The 11,719-nt window shown below is 37.4% G+C and overlaps 1 long non-coding RNA gene across 1 annotated transcript; it reads left to right on the top strand.

The window, feature by feature from the left end:
* The first annotated feature begins 465 nt into the window (after positions 1-465).
* Positions 466-9,495, top strand: LOC129635357 (uncharacterized). The gene is made up of 3 exons (XR_008706248.1): positions 466-556; positions 8,288-8,425; positions 8,957-9,495. It is a non-coding gene; the product is annotated as an uncharacterized LOC129635357 (long non-coding RNA).
* Positions 9,496-11,719: the final 2,224 nt, after the last annotated feature.

Below are 11,719 nucleotides of genomic sequence, written 5' to 3'. Positions count from 1 at the left end.
GGCATTTAAAGTTAGAAAAATGGATGTGACCACATGGACAGAGGATCTAGATGGAAAAGAGAGACACAAGGTCTACATCATGGAGAACTCCTCCTCTAAAGACATGGAAGAGCTAGAGGGACAGGTGAGCCCTGCCGAAGTGGCAAGCAGACAGAGAGCCACAGGAGCTTGCCCCAGTGCTCATACGTCCATGCAGTCAAGGGGCTAGATCCCTGCTGCCTCTCACTGGAAAGCATACGACCACGCTAAGAATGCTGGGGAAGAGTAGCTGCTAAACAACAATATCGTGACAGTGCCTCCCCTTTATCGGGTGCTTACATGTGCCATGAAATACACTAAACAAATGTAAGAAGTTTCAACTATTTTTTATCTTTATTATCTACATGAGAAACATATAGATGGAGGGGATTCAAAAACATGCTTGGGGCCACACCTCTAGCCTGTGGTGAAACCTGGATTCCATTTCAGGCAGTCTGCTTTCTGAGCCCGAGGGAGCTGACTATTTTTGATACCAAAATGAACACATCCTGATGAAGATCATGGCTTCATTGTCAGGGTGAGTTGGGTTCTACTATCTGGTTATTAATTCTTTCCACCTTGGGCACGTGATCAACATTTTTAGAACTTTCACCTCATCTACGAAATAGGTCACCTCTATCCTGCAAGGTTATGCAAAATCTAACAACTGAAATCTCTTATTATTTCTTAGCATTCTCCTGCCCTTCCTATCACAGTCCAATCCATTATCAAGTTCACTGATTCAATTCTCTGTGGCTTCCTTGTATCTCCTTCTTTTTATTTCCACACTAGTTCAGACCACCATTACCTCTTAACTGGATTTCTTTTTGTCTAACTGATCTCTCTCCCTCCCTCCATCCCTATCTTTCCCTGCATCCCTCTCTCTCTTTCTCCCACACACACATCCACACACACACGCACATGCACACACACATGCACACACAGCAGCCAGAGTGATCTTTCCAAAATACAAATCAGATTGGGTCATCCACACTGGTTAAAACTCTTTAATGGATCCCTCAGGATAGAGTATTTTGAAGGTGACTTTAAGCCTTTCCTATCCCAAGTTATATCAGAATCAGTACTTTTTGTAGATAACAGATTGGGAGGGAGATGGATTGAGACAGTCAGTTTACTGGTCTGGGCCCCTTCTCTCCCTCCACGTGCCCTCTGGACTAATATAAATCTCTTCAAAGGCAGGAACATGATCTGGATAAGATTTCGGTAAATCCCCAGGGTCTAGTATAGGGCATGGCATGGAGCAAATATTGGCTTAAGAACGACACACAGTAAGTATTGTTGGTTCAGTGACAAAAAATACTGCTGGCTGAATAACACAAGGTATCAGGAATAAATATAAACATGAATGAGAATGAGTTTGCCAAGACATATATGGTTCACTTAAACTTAAACTGCAAAAGGCAGAGATCTGAGCATTTAGGATAGGAAAACGAAGGTCAAAATTGCTACTGGCAAAGTCTAAGAGAGAGGAGAAAGCCAGAAGGATCTATGCTATTGAGTCACAGGGTAAACATTACATGAAGGACCTCTGATCCTAAGGCTGGGTTAGAACCTGGGTGTATGAACCACCTCCCTCACCACACACACATCTGCCTTGTTTGCTTATTTTGTTACAGATCTCTGAGCTGAAAAGACAGTCTAATGAGGCAGTAGTATACTTTGGTCACAAGACAGGCAGCTTAGTACCAGGTCAAAAGAGTATCAGCCTGGACCCTCCTACACACTCCCCTTTCACACAAGCACTGGGGCTTCTTGGCCTGGAAGACACTGAAAACCACCACCCTACTCAAAGGAAGGGAGTAAGACTGAGACCAAACGAGGGACCCTAAGAGAGCCCGGGGAAGTGCTGGCTGTGGCGACATAAGAGAACTGGACACGAGTGACACACCCTGCCTCCTAGGGTTGTTGGGGATGGCTTCAGGTGTGTATCCAAGCACGTCCTCTTGGAAGTGATGCTGTATTTGAGGAATTCTTTATTTTTCTGGGATAAACTACATGTTTCCAGTTTTTCCTCCCATGTCGACTTGGTAGCTGAGCATGTTTTTGAGTTTTCCTCAAAGTGTGGCTTGTGCAAGCAGCCCTGGCATTATTAAGGAATTCATCAGAGAGGCAGAATCTGCATTTTAACAAGACCCCTAAGTGATGTGTATGCCTATTAAAATTTGGGGAGCACCCTTATAGAGGACTATCAGAGATGAGCAAGACACCAGAGGTTCTCCAAGAGTCACAGTCCTCTACCAGCAGTGATATCACCTGGGAACTTGTGAGGAATGCAGATCCTTCGCCCCATCCCAGGTCTACTGAGTCAGATACTCTGGGATAGGGCCCAGTAACCTGTGTTTTAACAAGTCTTCAGGCTGTGGCTGCTGCTCACCAGCGTTTGAGAACTGTCCGTCATCCAGGCAGATTGCCAGTAATCAGTGCCGGCTGTGGGTACATGGTGCAGTAGGGGGATGAGGAGGCTGGAGCTCTTGCCAGTTGCAGTTAATTAGCTGTGCGACCTTGGGGAAAGAACTTGTCTAATTATCTAGATCTAGTTTGTTTAACCCCAAAGAGAAAAGCGTATAAATTTCTTGGAGTAAATGTTCTCAAAATGTGGTTTGTGGGGGTCTAGGTGGTTTATTGAGGGCCCATTAGGCAACTGAGTTATTATGAAGATATAACAGCACATATGATAATAGGAAAAATGTATTTTGCTTACATGTAAGGTATGAAAGCCATAGAACTGTGATTTTGAGCAATGATTTGCAAGTGTAAGATATGAATGCTACAGAACCATGATTCGATATCACTGCACACCTGCTCTGAGGTCTGGGCTGAACAAAGCTGATCAGTTCATCTCAGCTAACTTTTAGTTAACGGGGTAACAGATATTTTCTGTAATGTGTTTTCACATCATTTACTTCTTACCATTTACATTTGTTACTCTCTCATATTTGTTTGTGGCAATTATACTATATTATAAACACAATTTATAAAAATGGTTCAATGGCTCATAAGTGATTCAGTGATGCAAAAAAATGCCGATGCAATGACTACATAATAATAACCAGAATAACCCTGTGGATATAATGAATGTATATAGGACGTGAGCCTGATCATAAAGGGACACGTGAATCTTTAATATAAGGATTTTGCTCAGGTAGTAGAAAGAGTGTGAATATAAACCAAAAAGATAATCTAAATATTTTCTCTTAGTCTTTGCTATGCTGTCTGTTAAGAAACGTTGAGAATACGCCTTTGTGTCTGTTGCTTTCCATGCTGCCCCAAAGGGTAAATGCCATACTTCATCTAAGAAGCATGTAAATACAACATTAATGACATACAAAATCTGGTTGGAAAGGAGAAAAGCCTCCTGGCAGATTCCTTAATGACAGTACTGGATGATAGCACAATCCCAGTTATGCCCAGTATGGTAGACTTACACGTGTGTGTGTGCGTGTCTGTGTTAGTTGGTTGAAATCTCTAAATGCAAAATATGAATCTCCTTTGTATGCACACACTTAGGACATATAGAATGAGGGGTGCTTGATGGCTTTTAATTCTGCTTGTCACCCATGCCATATGAGAAGCCATTTGCCAGTCAGCCAGTGTTCAAACTGCTGGCCAGATGCAGACTAGAAAAGGTACACTCTGGTCAACACTGGTGGGAAGGCAGAGATATAAGAGCCAGAAAGGGCATGGCTCTGGAAACAAAAGGGGGCCAGAATGCACATGGCTTCATTGACGGGGAAGAAATGACATTCAACACTGTGCCTCATGGTCTCGATTCAGCACTGATGGCCAAAATAACAACTAGGAATATGATTAAAACATGGCAACTGAGTGAATGCAAGTTCAGTGAGAGGAGAATGGCAAGAGGTTCAAGACTGTTTTTCCATATTTAATCACTCGAGTTAACGACAGCCAAAGTGCTTGTGTGAGTTGTCTGAAGTTATTCTTATTGAGGCATGCCAAAGAATAATACTCCATAGCCAAACAACAGGATTTATCAAGAAGACCAAACTGTGGAACACATGGCTTGATTGACCAGAGTCTGACTATTTCCTTGAAATTAGTTGTCTTTTTTTCATTTTTTTTGAGAAAGAAATCAATGATCTTATTGGCTATTAAATATACATGCATATACATGTGCACGCACACACAGAGGCACAAATGATACGAAGCATATGAATGTTTTCCAGAGTCCCTTAAAACAGCTAAAGAGAATATTAAGAATACATTAGCTGTCATCTTTCAGGTTACTTATTTAATCTTATAGCTTTTGAGTACGATGTGTATCTGATAGTATACTATAAATGGTCTTCTGTGAAAACGCTGTATATATCTTGGTCTATCCATATTCAATGAGAACATCTAAACCTATCAATATTTAAGCCAAAACTCGCTTGCCACCATTTTTACCTTTAGTTTCATATTCATATTTAATCCATAGTTTATAAAACTCACTCAACTGTTTAGTTTTTCTTTATATTCATATCATCATAATTATTTTACTATCCTGTGTGACACAAACATTTTATATAATTAGTAAGGCTCATGGTGCCTTTCACAGAAACCAAGGATTACTTTATAATTTAAGGCTGCCTTCCTATTTCTGTTTTTCTAAATAAATGGAAATTCTCAGTTGGGATTTTCAGGAAATCACCCAACTACAGGCTGCTCCAATGAGTTGCCATGAGAAATTGAATATGCAAATCATTTTTACACGCACGTTTATGTAGGCAAAACACCTGCACATCTGGGTTTCCAGCAGTCCCTGTTGATTAATATGCATGTAACCCAGAGCTGCCCATTGCTGGGTAATAGGAATTTTAAATGCACTTGGCTCATTTTCAAGTAAATTCCTGGGATGTCAGTACTGCAACAAAATGTGCCAGGTTAGATGCTCATTTTATATTAAATCAACTTCCTACTCTATGAAAGAAACTTCTTTTGCATTCAATATGTATTTTTTCTTTACTTTGGGAAAAACAATGACTCAAGTTAACAGCAAACAATGGGCTTTACAATATAAAGAGAACCATCTGGTAAACTAGAATGTTTTACAGAGTGATTTAAAAAAAATGTAGGGGAGATGGCTCCTGCCCAGCAACAGCTGAAAGCCCAAATGTAACTGAAAAATATGAGCCAGCTGGCTGGGGTGCCACCAATGAATGGTATCTCCTTTTTCTGTGGAGTTACTAAGAAAAATCACATGGTATGTGTATTATTTCACTTGGGCATCTACAAAACCTTGGGGGTAAGTAGCAACAACTGGATTGTATTTTGAGGTGGATAAAATGAGGCTCAGCATCCCAATGTCCCATTCAAGACCTTTGAAACAAGCAGAAATAAAGATCAGAAGCAGAGTTCAACGCAATTCACTTTCTTTGTTAAGCTTCTGCCACCATTTTGCTTTGGCAGTGTCCAGTCTTAGATCTGTAGATCATTTATTCTATCTTCACCAGAAATGAAAACGTTTACCTATAACTTTATAATTTAAATAAAACCATTTTTACATTTGATTACATTTTCTCTTAAACGGGTCTTCAGGAATCACCAGGCAGAAAATCTTCAGGAATTAATTACCTACCACACCAGACTGAAAAGTAATGAACTTATGAATGCAATTTGCGAGAAGGGGTTACCAAATAGAATAGTCTAAGAAATACTGAAGAGCTAAGTCTGACACACATTATGACACTCCCCCAGAAAGCATAGTCACTGTGATTAAGACACCATTCTTTTTATACTTTAGTATACTATTTATGATCTTTCACTAAAATCTTACACTAATATCAGATGATACTAATAGAACTGCATTTCAACCCATGTGCACTTGTTTATTTAAGTTCTTTTTACATATCAAGCATGACATATTAATTTCATTTACTTAATCCTTAAAACAACTTAACTAGTAGTATTATTTTCATTTACATATGAGAGAAGTAAGACCTAGAAACTGTCTGAACCAGGGTGACTGAACCAACCTGACTCAGCTTGTGCTTGCCTCTCCCATCCTCAACAACAAGTGGGTTCCTTCTCCTTCCTCCAAATTTCATCTTCTATTTATCTAAACACTATGTTCTGTTCTTCTGAACTCAAGTGAGCATATATGATACAGTGAAGAAAAGTTAGTGAAGCAAAGCAGTCAATATACAATCCTCAAATAAGCAGTCTAGTTAAACAATATGAAATAAGTTGACATGATCAATAAAATATCCTAAAAGGTGGTTCTTGCTTTTGCTCTACAGTTTTGTTTTACATCTCCACTAGTTTTTGGAGTTACTGGCTTTACACCATGTCAGCCACCCATTTATAACAATCCACTTACATTTGGGACATTTTCCCACTTTTGACACTGTAAACTCAGACATTCTCCTCCCAGATCACAAGCTTCTTTTCTTCTGGTTCTCTCCATTATTCCCAAGAATACAATTATTTGTTTTTCACTGAGACCCAACATACTTTCTGGACTCCCCTGCAGCCTCCTTAATTTATTTTTCTATTCACTGTGCAGTTTAGAATCTATTTCTCTTTAAAGTAACTTGCAAATATCCTTAATCTCCTTGACCTCTTGTCCTTCTCTTTCACTTGCCCTACTACAACTCCATCCATATTTGGACAAGTCCCAGAGCCCCCCTTTCCATACCCAGAATACTGACAAGTGGTGGATACAACTGTGCAAATGGGGGCCAATATACATTTGCAATCATTGACCTCAAACAGCTTGAGTATTTTCTTCCAACAATCTTATTTTTATTCTGAATCAGTTCATGCCCATATTCCACAGCACTCATGTCAAGTACTCTGTACTCTTCTCAAGCCTTCAATTCCCTAGCCCCTTGTCACATTCTGTGATTCTTTCCATTCCTGTATCACACTGTCTTAAAATCAGAGTCTTCTATTCTGTACACTTCTTGGACAGAGTTTTGTCACTTTTTGACCCTTTTGATGTGGGTTTCAGTTAAGACCCTTGGCTTTTTAGAGGGCTGTATAGTAGTGTAGCATAGTAATTGTGTACAAGTAGCATAAGAAAGCTTGATGAAGAAAGTCATGTTTCTGCCTGATGCATTAGGAAGCATTTCCTTTGAGCAGGTAGTACTGCTGCAAGAGAGAGGGGGTCTCGAGGGGATGGTCACATCCCCAGTCATGTCTGAGTCCCTGGGACAGTGAAGTATGGGTTCTTGACTTTGTGCAGGAAAGAATTCAAAGGCCAGAGTAAAGGGGGAAAAGGCTTATTCAGGGAGGAAACGCACTCCGTGGACAGAGTGTGGACCATCTCTGGAATGCGAGAGAGGCTTAAGTGGAGTCTTCTAAAAACAAAGGCCTGAGGTAATATTCAAATTTTCATGCTTTACAGAGAAGTGCAGTCTCAGAGCATTCAGGTTGAGGAAGAAGGGATGTGAGACAGAGAAGTATGGAAAAAAACACAAGGTGATGCATCATTCAGCTGTCTGCTTCTTCCTGAGATGAAAAGAGACATATTTACTTACTCATGTAGAATATCTATTCACAGGCTGTACAGAACACAGATATTCAGGGATAGTCTGATGGGGTCAGGAATGAAAAGGGATGTTTCTAATGGTTCCTGTTCATCTCTGGCCAGAGTCTGTTTCATCTCCTCCATACTTCTCTTTTGTGGCACTTTGTGTCTTTTCAAATTTTTTCAAATTTTCTTTCTATCTTGTTTTTTGGATTCTGTTTACACAAATATGTGGCTGTCTGGCATTTCCTATAGTTTTCTACTACCCCTTTCAATTTTTATAGCTGTTTATTATCTGTGATTTATTTCGAGTAACTTCTACTGTTATATCTTCAACTTCACTGATCTTTCCTGCAGCAATGTCTAATATGTAATCACTACATTTTCCTATCTTGTGCATTTTTTAAAGTTTCAGACATTATAATTTTCATCTCTAGAATTTTAATTGGGGTATTTTGTTTATTATTCCCTAAATATTCAATCTTTCCTCTAGCTTTGTAAATATATGGAATAGTTAAATAACTATGTAAATGTCCTTATCTGCTCTATATCACTTGCATCATTTCTAGATGAGTTTTGATCAATTTTTCTCATCATTATGGGTCATATTTTCTCACTTTTTTGAAATGTTGGTAATTTTTCATCAGATGGCAAATGCTATACATTTTAACTCGTTGATTGCTGGATCTTTTTTCTTCCCTCTAAAACTATTGTTTTGAGACATGGTTAAATTGCTTTGAAACAGTGTGATATGAGTACAACTCTAACTGATGCTATTAGTTTCTCACATGTCCTCACATGCCCCTACAAAAGATGGAGTAGGACTGGGTGGGTACCACTGTCCAGCGTCCTCAAGCCGCACCAAAGTTCCCGCATTTACTAGGATGTATGCATAGGATGCATCCACCATATGCACAGGTAAGATTTATTACAGCAACAAGACAGAAATAAAAGTCAACAAAAGGAAAAGGCACATGGGGTAAAGTCTGGAGAAACCAGGTACAAGCTTCCAAAGATCTTCTAAGTGGAGTCACATAGAACATGCTTAATTCTTACACTAATAAGCTGTGACAACACTTATGAAATGTTATCTGCATTAGAAGCTCATTAGAAAACTAAGTGCTCAAAGTTTTTGTTGGGGGGCTGGTCGCATAGGCAGCCTTTGCCAAGCAAGTACCAAGATTCAAGACTCTCAGAAGGAGAGCAAGTGTTCAGTATAAATCACGTCATTTGGACAAGTGGTTCAGGCACAGTGAGTCTTTCTTAATATAGAATGGTGGGAATTCTCATGAAATCTAAGGGTCAACCTTGTAGGCAGGACTGTTAGGAAAAACTATATTAGGCCTAAGACTAATACAGACTGGTCTGCACAGTGCTGATCCTTTAGGTTTCCATAGCAACCTATACTCCTCCTATAAACCTACTTGTTCAAATGCCTGTCTCTCATAGCCTGTAACCTCCATGAGCAAAGAAGAAAGGCTGACTGAGATCGGAGAGAAAAGAAGAAACTGTTTCTATTTTATTCAATAAAGCGTCTCCCGTGTCTAGCATAAAGCTTAGCATAAAGTAGATGCTCAATAAATACTTGTTAAATGAAGACAAAGGGTTAATATTGTGAGAATACATAGAACTCTTAAACTATAAAGAAAAATGAGCATATGACATAAACAAATATTCACTAATAAGCAAATATATTTATATTTAAAAACTGATAGCTTTTTCATGTATCAAAGTGATAAAAGTTAAATGCTAATACATAGAGTTAAGAATTTGATTAAATAGTAACTATTATACATTGCTGACAAGAAATGTATGTTATATAAACAAACAATTTAGTGATATATGTCGAGTATTAAAATGTTCATAACCATGCCTTAGAAAATTCCATTTATAGTAATTTATCAAAAGAAACTAATATAAGAGACTAAAAGACAATAGATAAAAGTGTTAATTGAAGCATTATTCATATGGCAAATATGTGCAAACATCATAAATGTCCAATGATAGGGGAAGGTTAAATAAATTATGGGATATAAATACAATGAGATATTAAGAAGTCAACTGTAGATTGCTTTCAATAAATATTTTTTGACATGGAAAAACACTGAGGATTCTAAATGAAAAATTAAGAATTTCCAAAAGTTAATACATTTTGATCCAAAATCTGTTAATATATATGTGTGGGTTTATATATATATATATAAAAATATGTTTTCTTTAAAAATATAATAAATTTGAGATATATAAGCTAAAATAATAATGATTATTACTTTTGAAGAGTTTATTTACGGGGTCATTGGTCTTTTTTCATTTTTATGTGCTTTTTAAAATGAGTATATTTTATAATTAGGATACACACACACACTCCTGCATGAATATACATCCATACAAATAAACATGTATATCCTGATTTATTTTATTACTTGATCACTGACCAATAACTGTTGTTGAGAGAAGGATTTCTTATTAGACATCATATAGGAAGCTCATGAATGAAAATAAAGTATATATGTAAACAGGAAAAGATCAACTCTCACTAAAGACATTTGGAGAACTCACTGATCCTTAGCTGGCACTAACCTAGTATGACTCGCCATCATCAATATTCATTCAAAGAGGTACTTTTAACAGTATAATTGTTTTATTTCAGTAATTACATTTTCCATCTCTTCTTTCTATTTCCTTCCTTTATGATCTTGGGGTTATTTATGTCTATTTCTGAAGCATGGTTTATTAAGGTATTCACAATATATTTTATATTGCCTTTGAGATTTTGATTTTACTTTCCTTCATATTTTAAGTTTTAAAGTATTTGCCTTCAAAATATGAGTGAAATGTGCAACCATCAAAGGTTAATTAAATTTTTTTGGTCTGAAAATCTGAATATTTACATAGGATTAAAGGATTTGGGTACACACACACACACACACACATCTTGTAATTCTGGCTCCAAAATCCTCAGAAGGATGGGTATATAACTTGATGACAAATGATTTATTAAAAAGAATCTTCCCTGAAAAGCTGTATTCTCTGAAACATCTGGAATTTTCCTATCTGATTATAATGCCTTTATTTCATTCAAACCATTATAGACAATGGGTGCTTTGATTAGTGAAGCTGGGAGGGTGAATTATCTTCAAAACCTGGCTTCATCTCTGTCTTGATTTGGGTTCTTTCTAAAGCAATCTCTGAGCCAAGGATTTGAGAGCAAGTAAATTATTTGGAATCCAATCTCAGGAGACACAATGAGGACTGGGGAGGAAGATAAAGAAGCAGGTGTTAATTACCATACTACTTCTGAAGGCAGCCACAGCCCTCAAGAGATCTCTGTGGAACACACCTCAGAAATACCCCACTGAATGTACCAGTGCAGCTACTGTGGAAAACAACATGGAGGTTCCTCAAAAAAACAAAAACAAAAACAGAGCTGCCACGTAACCCAGCAATCCCATTCCTAGACCTCTATCTGGATGAAACTGTAATTTAAAAAGACACATGCATCCTTATGTTCATAGAAGCACTATTTACAATAGTCAAGACCTAAATGTACTATATATTCTAAATATCCATCTATATTCTAAATAGATGAAAGGATAAAGATGTGTTACATATATATAATGTAATACTACTCAGCTATCAAAAAAAATAATGAAATAAGGTCATTTGCTACAACATGGATGGACTGAGAGATTATCTTACAAAGTGAGGTAGGAAAGAGAAAGACAAATATCATATGATATCACTTACGTGGAATCTATATTATGACACAAATGAATATATCTATGAAGCAGAAATAGACTCAGAGACATATAAAACAGACTTGTGATTGCCAAGGAGGTTGGAGGAGGGATGGATTGGGAGTTTGAGATTAGTAGATGCAAATTATTATATATAGAATGGATAACAGACAAGGTTCTATTGTATAGCACTAGGAACTATACTCAATATCCTACGATAAACCATGATGGAAAGGAATATGAAAAATAATACATACATGTTGGTATATATATTCAGTTATATGTAACTGAATCATTTTGCTGTACAGCAGAAATCAATACAACATTGTAAATCAATTATACTTCAATAAAATAAACAAAATAAAGAAAGAAAGAAATGTCCCACTTAAAGACAAGTAAACTGGGTATGAGTTCTATTTATCCATAAATACTTCTCTGTCATTGCTTCAGGGTCCTCCCAGGGACACTGAGTTTC

This window comes from Bubalus kerabau, chromosome 20 (genome assembly GCF_029407905.1).
Source record: "Bubalus kerabau isolate K-KA32 ecotype Philippines breed swamp buffalo chromosome 20, PCC_UOA_SB_1v2, whole genome shotgun sequence".
NCBI classification, from domain to species: Eukaryota; Metazoa; Chordata; class Mammalia; order Artiodactyla; family Bovidae; genus Bubalus; species Bubalus kerabau.
The sequence above is the reverse complement of the archived record's forward strand: the minus strand, read 5'-3'. Positions and strand labels throughout refer to the sequence as shown.